A 9551-nucleotide genomic window follows, 5' to 3' on the forward strand; every position below is an offset into this window, starting at 1 on the left:
AAAGTAGCAGGACACAGCTTGGGTTGCCAGAGTTCAGGACACCCTAAAAGTTGTTGAACTTTTTTTTAAAGAAAACTCCAAAATTGATGAGCTTTTTAAAAAAGGAAACCATCAGATTTTGGTAAAAGCTACAAGAATTTTTGAGTTTGGGAGCTTTTTAAAGGCATTTCCGGCATGATTTAACCCCATTGCTGGTTTTCCAGGACATTTGCCCATTTTTCGAAAAATAACCCAGGACACCATATCCAGAGGTGAATTCCAGGACATGTCCTGGAAAATCAGGACGTATGGCATCCCTAGCTCAGGCCTTGAAATATACACAAGGTCACACAGAATTCAGATTTGGCCTCAGTGCAGAATCTGGATGTTGGGTTTTTGTGTGTGTGGTGTCCTGGTTGCAACTCTGCCCCCGCCAGTGTAACTACCACTCCCCCTGCCTGGCATGAATTAATTTCAGGGTGTTGGGAAGGGAAGCCATAGCTGCCAATGCTGCCACTGTCATTCTTGACTCTGCCCGTGATACGAGGCAGGTGGTGGCGGGAGTATCAAGGGAAGGAAAACATCCCAAGTGCAATGAGGCTTTCTGAGCTTCAGAACACCAGCCTGGAAACAGCCCAGTGGCTGGGCTGCGGCTGCGGCTGCCTGGAACTTCCTGGGATTCACCCGTCCAAGAGAGGGACATCTCCCTGACAGCACGGAATACAAAGGAGAGGCCTTGCCACCTCTGACGTGCCTCCGGCTCGGACGCAGCTGGGGCCCTGGGCGCCCAGGTAGAGCCCGGCTGCTTTTCTGCAGGCTCGCTTGACACCAGCGATTAGGGAGAGTGCCAGGCAGCTGGACACAAGGTGAGGAATCGGACATGCTGCCCAATGGAAGGGACAGCCAGCCCCGACCTCGGGTGGGGAGTGGGGCTGCCCTGCATCTGCAGCTAAACAAACCACGTAAATCATCCTGGCAGATAGATAATTAAATAATTATCAGCCACTTAATAATGAGGAGTGGGTGTTCAGCATTAGCATATTAGACAGTGTCTTTAAGGGCTAATTGTTGCATTACATCAGAGTTACTCATTCATTATTCCTGTCATTTCGGGTGATAATTTGCACTTTAGAAGACAGTGACAATTTTAGCAGCAATTAGAGGCATGTCAGCTTGGGCCTAGTGAGTTACTGTCACAATTATAAGCAGTTTTATTTTATATTATTATTATTATTATTATTATTATTATTATCTGAGCATCCTGACTTGTTGGAGTGTGCCTAAGGGCAGCCTGGTCAGGCCATGAAGCTGACCCACCCGGCTGGGACAGCCTAAGCTGGCAAAGAGAACGGGGCTGCCATCAGCCTTCAAAACTTTCCAAAACGGTGACACAGAATCTCGGCTGGGAGATGCAGCACACGCCAGACGGTTCTAGACAAGGAGGCAACAATAGAAGGCAGAACATTTATGAGCCCTTCTCCCAGGGAAAATGCTTTCGTTGAGCTTGTTACACGAGACACGTTGACCATGCAGCATCTCCCCCTGCTCAGGGAAGAGCCGGTCAGCCTCTCTCCGTCCTGTTCTGGTTCTGCTTTCATCCACACACTTTTACATATATTGCAGACAGAATGCACTTGTTTTCCCCAATCTCAGAGCGGTGAGAGACTACAGAAGTTCCAGCTCTTACTCGGGGTTCTGTTTCTTTGGAATTGAGGTCAGTGGTGACTGTGGTGTCTTGAGGAGATACGGCTTCATTTATAGACACAATATACAACCTGAGCATATGATGGAGGAGCTTACAACACCCACACTCCCAGCAGATCTCGCCTCCCCATCAGGGTTGCAGGGGAGCCTTAGTCACAGCTCTTGAGTCCAGCACACAGCAAAACATGCCTCTTTCCCCCTGGCATGGAGCCCCCGCACCCCAAAACTCAGGCAGTGCCAGCACTTGGGGCGCCGGCTCTTCTTCTACCTGAGGTTTTGGGGGGGGGGAGTTGTTGCTGCTGGTTTTTTGTATCTTTAGTTTAGATTTTGTTGTGAGTTATGTGCAAATCGTTTTGTTTTTAATGTTTAATAAATGACTACTTTTGTTATGTTGTATTTCCTATTTTTTCCATGTTGCAAACCGCCTTGAGCATGGTTTTGACTGTCAAAGGGCGGCATAAAAATAAAATAAAATTACATACATACATACATACATACATACATATGTATGTACCTATACACCTTACCAGGTGATGTTGCTTCCAGTCAGGTGAAGGGATCCCCCCATTTGTCTCTATGGCAACAAGGTAGCCTCTTTCCAGTATAAATGGCTGTACTTCACTGGTCAGCTGCGGCCTTACACCTTCACAAAGGAAATGGCTTGGTCGGCTCAGCAGGTCTGCAGACACGGGACTGCGGGTTTAGAATAGACCCACAGGCACATTTAGGGCTGCCTTCCTTCTCCTCTATTTTTCTAAACATTTTTAATCTGCTCAGAGCATCCAGTATGTCTGTCTGTCTGTCTATCTATCTATCTATCTATCTATCTATCTATCTATCTATCATCATCTGCTTACAGGACAGAAAGTCCTCAGGCTGTAGCCCCTTCCTGGAGGCAGGGAGGAAGGATGATGGCTGCCCCCAAGACCCTGAGAGAACTGCTCCTCTGAGGTGTGTGCAGTCAGCTATGGGCAGAAGAAGGATGTCCTTCTTGTCTAATACAAAACTGCAGGATCTATCTGCTTCCTGTCCCCTTCCTGCATCTGCGCCTGCTCCCCACCCTGAAAAAACACAGCACAAATATGCAGCTCCCTCTGAGGCCAAAAGGAAAAAAAAAGGCTTAGAATTATAGCAAGGATTAAATATTTCTTTAACTACAATCAAAAAGGGGGAGCAGCCTCTGTAAGCCAAACACCTTGGGAAACATGCATTATAAGGGTACATATAGTCAAATAGAATTAATTAAGCTAAAACCACAGTAAATCTGTCAGGCCCATATTAATGCGATGGTCAAAATTGGGGGAAATATAGTATTTAGTGTAATAAATCGTGTCCCACTGCAGATTTATGCTGGCATCTGCGTAGTTACCACAGTTTTACAATAATCATTGATCAATCAAACTTTTATGACAAAACTATAATTTTTGCTGTGTTTCTCTATTACTTAGTTTCTGAGTTTGCTTAATTCCCAGAATGCGCCCCAGTAAATCTTGCGTTCTGAGATATAAAGTAGATAATAAGAATGCGATGTAAGATTTGCTTATATTTTAAGCTGTCTTTGCAAATGATTTATAATTAGGACAAAATCTAAGACAAAACATTATTAAAGACAAACGCCACTCTATAAATCACCCGTGTTTGCTTACGCCCCTGGTAATTTATTAGAGGATTTTACTACAGACTTTTGCAGATGATGGCCCCAGCGTTGCATGTCATAAGTGGTAAATATTTATGATTAAGAGAATGGTATGCAAAATTCTAACAATCCCTCAGTGACCTGGTGTGGCAGAACCCGTGACTGACGCAGGCATCGCAGGCCTCTGGGCTTCCCATCTCACTTCAAGCTTTAGCTCAACTCACCTGCACCTAAAGTGCTACGGGAGCACGTCAAACACCCCCAAAGACTCCTGAGAAGCATAGCTTGTTAAGAGTGCCGAGACTTGTTAGGAGACCCCCTATTCTCCTCACAGAACTACAGTTCCCAGAATTCCCTGAAAAGAGGGATTGACAGTTACACCACTCTGAACAAACTACACTTCCCAGGATTTTTGGGGGGAAGCCTTGACCATTTAAAGTTGTATGAAACTGCTTTGAATGCAAAGTGCAGAAGGGGCAGTCGCAGCCCACTTGGGATATGTGTGTGCAAATCTGAGCTGGTGCCAGACGTTTTGCTCTGCTTTCCTTTGGACCACATGGGCAGCCCAGGACCTCCATAGGCCCTAGCCAGGCTTGCGCCCTGGGCAGCTCAGCTCCATGCTGCTAAAGCAGTGGAGTCACACTCCATTGTCTCTTGAGACAGGCGGATGCCAACAACAGAGCCTGCCAGTATAGAGTCCTTGTTGAGACGTTGATTCTCAATATACCGAGAGTTTGGTAATAGGAGTTAATTCCTTGATTTATGCAGCAAAGGCAGATGGTCAGCTGAGGACTCTTCAGATGGTTGATGGCCCAGCTTAAAACACAGAACATAGAGAGGCGAGACGGCCTCCTTAGCCTCCCAGCCCACAAGCAGTAAACTCCTGACTGGCAGCCTCTTTGGCAAAGTGGCAAGGCTGGAGCAACCTCTCTGCCAGGAGGAGATGGTCACACAGTGAACCAAGCTAACTCAAGGGTGTCTAGACAAAGAGCAAACTGAGCTGGTCCAGATGGAGCCCAAACCTCTCCGTCCTGGGACAGAGGGGGAAGTCTGAGCAGGCTCAGGGGAATCCCAAGGTCTGGAAAATGCCTCCACCCCAGAAAGAAATGTTTAAGAGAACAATGGCAACAGGGGAGGGGGACAGAGTCCACTAAAGAAAACCCAATGAGGGCTGAGCATACTCAGTGTCCACTCAGTGCTGATGGACTGGGGGTGGGAAGGACAGAAAACTCTGGAGAGGGGGAATGGAACGGAGTATTCCTTAGGAGGGCCAGCTCCTGAAGAGGAGGAGCATGCCATGCAGAGCCCACACTTTGTTGTCCAGCTTAATCCCCCCCCCCACTAAGTGTGGCACTGGCAGACTCTCGTAACTCAGTGACTGACGGATCCCCAGAGGTTCTTTGCATGTGTGGGGCACCCCATAAACACATGTGCCAATGACAATTCCTTCCCCATTCACTTCAGGAGAGTGGGGCATGTGGAGAATGAACGAATGAATGGGGAAGGCAGATGTCTCCTCTCACCTGTACTTACCTGGCCTCAAGAACTTCACCTGAGGCCTAGCAGAGGGATGTGGTGGCAGTTCCTGGGGAGAGGAACTTTTTGGTGGTGGTGCCCCAGTCGTGGAATGCCCTCCCTGACCCAAAGAGGGGCTCCCCAGGGACCTACATGGCCGTCTTGTCAACTTCACATGAAGAAGACCTTTGGATTCCCCCAAGCTTTAAATCTCCCAATCTTAATCATTAATGATTACAGACAGTGCTTTCCCCAACAAAAATGTTTAGGGGTACTCTCATTTTCCTACTCATATTGAAATACTGACCCTCAATGAGGCCAAATTTAGTTTCAGAAAATGTTTAGGTGTATGCGTACCCCTGCGTACCCCCCAGAAAAAAAACACTGATTATAGATATTTATTGATGTTTTAAGATCTGTTGAACTTTTGGTGTGGCTGTGAGTCCCGAGCAAACTCGCCTTCTACTCTCTCTCAGTGGTTTCATTCTGTGTTTGTAGGCCACTTTTCCACGAAAAAAATGTGCTCAAAGTGGCTTACAGCAAAGGAAACAAATGCATTTCGAAACCAAACAGTGCGTGATTTCATTGGTATATTTGATGTTTTAAACATTTGTTATAAACTGCCTAAGAACCTTTTACTACTGGATAGCCCCAAACTAGAGTAAATAAGCAGCCCCTTCTACCTGAAGATAAAAAATATATATGGATGTGAAGCATCCCCCCCCCCACAGAGAGGGATCTAAGGGAAACATTCGGCATTTAATATTAAATTGGTAGCATTCTACTCTTTCTGATAATGCTCTGCCTGCACCTCGAGGGGAAAAATGAAAGAAGCCTTCATTTTTCTGCTGGTCAGCCGTTCAACTGTTAAAGGAGGAGACTTTTGCCAGGAACTAGAGGAACAAAACAATCTCTTTCTGGCCTTCAGAAACAGCCGCTTCTTCCTCCCCCGCCCTCGCTTGCTGAGGCAAGAGCCTTCCCTGAGATGCAGCTGCTGACATGCCGGATGTCTTAACAGCCCTTCAGACTAACATGCTGTTAACAGACAGGCACGTATGTAGCCTGCCATGCTGAGTCTTGGCGGAAGCAGACTGACATGTTTGTATGCATGAAACACAGCGAGGGGAGGGCCTGTTCCACTCTCTGAGCTCAAGAGCTGGTGGCAGAAGGGCGGGGGGGGGGGAGAGGCATTGGATGTGGAGCGGCTCAGCACCCTTGCAGAAAAGCACCTTTTCGTGCTTGGCCTGAGCCCAGAGCGCCACACCATTTCCCCACACCTATTTATCAATCAATCAATCAATCAATCAATCAATCAATTAATTAAAAAGCCATCCGAGGTAGAGGAGGACAGATTGATTGCAAAAGCGGTTATAATCCATTGTTCTGATCATCTCTCAGCCAGCATAATCTTGACTTTCCCCTTGGTGGCATCGTCAGGAGATGCTGCCTGAGTTGCTGGCTGGCTTTGTTATCAGTCCTGCTCTATCCATCACCGGGCAGATAATCCTTTTGCTCTGACATCAGTTTGCGATAATCTCGCTGTTCCGTGCTCAGTATTCACAGGCAGCTCTTGAGAGTCAAGGAGGCAGTTTCTACCCAAATCAGCTGGAAAACACAGAGGCAGCTACCTTGGGACTCTGCACATATGCGCATGCACACAAACCTCAGGTTTCTGTAAGAAGGATCTAACCAGACATGCAGGAATGACATGGAAATAACACACTTTCCCTCTTATGTGTTCTTTTTTTCTTTTTTTTAGGGAAGGGCTTTTAATAGTGCTGTGCTGTTTTTATTATCTGTATTTTAATAGATTTGTTCTTCATTTTGTTTTAATTCTTTTACATTTTAATTGCTTTGTAACGATCATCATTTAAAGTTGATTGATTGCTTGATTGCATTTATACCCCCCCCCTTTTCTCCAAGGGCTCAAGGTGGCACATGTGGGTCTCCCCCTCCTTACTGAATCCCCACAACCACCCGCAGGCTGAGAGGCAGTGGGGATTTCAACCCTGGTTTCGTAGTTTGTCTCCCTAACCGCTACATCACACTGGCTCTGTCTATGTTTTTATCTGTGAGGTTTTCATTTATGTGAGCCACCTTGAGTCCCTGTATGGGGAAAAGGCAGAACAACAACTGCTGGAGTTGGGAAATTCCCTGTCAGTTTTTTAAAGTGAGACCTTGGCTGAATCTAGACACATCAAAAAATGTTTTAGGAAAACACATCGTAAACCTCATAATGGGGAATCATGTTGCTGAAAGAAGGGGCTCTACAGTGCCATCTGGTGTCACAGTGTTATGACACATTTAAAACGCCTTTTCAGAATTAATGTAGGTGATTCCCTGGATATTTTTTGCAGCTTGCTGAAGGATTGTTCCAGCGGCTATGCCATCACTCTTTGTGAAGTGGATTGCTTAATGATTAGTGTTGGGGGACTGATTGGTATTCCCTGGGCGGGGAGGGGTTTGCCTCGGCATCAGTGCAAGTCTGGACCAAAGGTGCCCCCCAGAGGTGCAGGCTGCAGAGGGTGCTCCGAGGGGCCCATGGGGCCTGCTCCCATGTGCATTGTGAGTGTGGGTGGGTGTCAGACCCAGAGAGCCTATTTGATGTGGGTGGGTGCTCTGGCATCTGCCTCCCCCCACTTTTCCCCAATGGCCCTAATTATCTGACACGATTGTTTTAAAAAAGAAAAGAGAATGACAACAAATGGGAAGAGCAAAACAAGTATAAACTGAATGAATGAAAAACTAAACAAACACAATTTCACAAAGATAAGTAAACAAAATGAGCAGCGCTATGTTTCTAGAAAAACAGGTCCTTCTAAAAACGGTCCATTTTAGACCCATTTACCTGTCGAATCTCCAGCCTGCCTCACTATGATTTGCTTTTGCTGAGCTGTGTTTTCAAGCTATGCTGTCTGCCATCCTAGATGGACGATATAACAGGGTACCGTACGAAGACAGACTCTATATGTGGGCAACTGCAGGCAGGTGATCTTGCCCCCTTGGCAGAACCGTCCAGATTGCACCCCCTAGCCACGAAAAATAGGGGAAAACAGGGCCCCCGCATATCATATAAAGACCCGCTATTAAAAACATTTTCTTATGAGGTAGTAATCAATTTTTTTTATTTACAGACATATTTATGGGCATTTTTTTAGCCGCGTTTACTCCCCCTGCTTACCTGCGCCCCTGCAGGGGCTTCCTCCCCACCCCCCAGCTACGGCCCTGACCAGAGGGGGAAGACATCTTGCACTCTTTACTACATTGCCCACTATACCTTGGACCCAGGAGGCAATTTCTTATCTCACCATCCATACAGGAAAGATGTCTCTCCCTGGCAGAGAAGGTCCTATGACTTCTTACCGATGTCAACGCTTCAGTGACTCCTAAAGTCGCCCTTTTTGCTTTGGTGGACAAAAGATCAGAGAGAAAACCCTGGACAATATAGCAGTGAACTGTAAGAGAGAGACTGAGATCGAAAGAGAGACCGTTATTTGTGGTGCAACACCCCTTTTGCTTGTATTTATTTCTGATTCAAATTTGTCATGGCCAATGGCTAGAACAATAAAGCTATTGGACTGGATAGAAAAAGAGGTGCCAGAACTCACCATGAACGCTTGTTCTCTTAGAATGGCAATGGCCCTGACTTGAGAGGTGCTGGAACTCAGTTCCAGCTGGAAAAAAGTCCTGAAAATGAGTATTTAAATAACAACCACAAGAAATTTTCCCTTGCACACCCCTGACATCCCCTCACCAGGAGTAAAGGTTAGGAGTGCCATTTCCTGCAAAAGAAGAATTTATCTTCCAGGTGGTGCAGCAACATTCTGTTTCCTTTATCAGTTTATCTGCTGCTGGTTTTTTAGGGAGGGTGGATTGAGGGGATGAGATGGCAAAAATATTGCAAAATATTTGTAAAAAGCTAAATCATGCCTTAAAATTGAAAGTATTAGTTGATTGGCTAGTGTGGTCTACTGGTTGCTTTGGGAATCACACATACAAAATCGAAATTTTGAAGTTGATTTTAACTGAACTTGTTCCCTTATAAACAGGAATTGTGGGGGAGAAGCAATCTGTGCATCCCGGAACAAGCGCAAGTAGCTGCACAGGCACAGCACCCATGGTCCACAAAGGAGGACTGGGACCCCACCAGCCAAGGGAGCTCCTCATGTCCAGGCACCCCCTGCAGCTGGGAAGGTTTGTCTATGTGTCCACTGGTTCAAGGCTGCTTGCAGTTTTGCTTTGTTTTAAGCCCACTGCTGGCGTTGCTCACCCAGCGGCTGAAACCCAGCTGTGCTGGGACTTCCGGAGGTGGCGCCAGCGGTTAATGGCGGATTTCCTCGATCGGAGGAAATCTCGCCACGAAAAATTGGGTCGGATCCCGCTTGGGCGTAGCGGGGGACCCTTGAGAACCACAGGCGGGGGAAGCCTGTGTACCTGGGACCCAGCGGGCACATTTGGCGCCCCCCCAATCCGGTAAAAAGCCCGGTAACGGGCTCGGAATCGGAGCGGGGGAAGGAGCGCTGTGCTGTGGGCTGTCTGCTTCTTTCGTGGTGTGAAGCCGCAAGCTGTTAACCGGAGAGCGCTGCCTTTTTTCCTTGGAATTCGGACTTGAAAATCAACGATCCGTGAGTAGGATATAACGTAATTGGGACTGCATAAATTTTGAATCTGACCGAAAACGGAAAGAGGTATAAAAAGGAAGTCTACCTCTTTCTAT

At 46.8% G+C, this 9551-nt stretch overlaps 1 long non-coding RNA gene across 3 annotated transcripts; it reads left to right on the forward strand.

Moving 5' to 3' along the window:
• The first annotated feature begins 335 nt into the window (after positions 1 to 335).
• On the forward strand, positions 336 to 9125 carry LOC308465483. 3 transcript variants are annotated; one of them, XR_013980474.1, is made up of 3 exons: positions 336 to 845; positions 2543 to 2634; positions 8884 to 9125. It is a non-coding gene; the product is annotated as an uncharacterized lncRNA (long non-coding RNA). The 3 variants fall into 3 exon arrangements; XR_013980475.1 differs by lacking the exon at positions 336 to 845 and adding an exon at positions 1320 to 1693; XR_013980476.1 differs by lacking the exon at positions 336 to 845 and adding an exon at positions 2327 to 2468.
• Positions 9126 to 9551: the final 426 nt, after the last annotated feature.

This window comes from Podarcis pityusensis (genome assembly GCF_964106645.2).
Source record: "Podarcis pityusensis genome assembly, chromosome: 16".
NCBI classification, from domain to species: Eukaryota; Metazoa; Chordata; class Lepidosauria; order Squamata; family Lacertidae; genus Podarcis; species Podarcis pityusensis.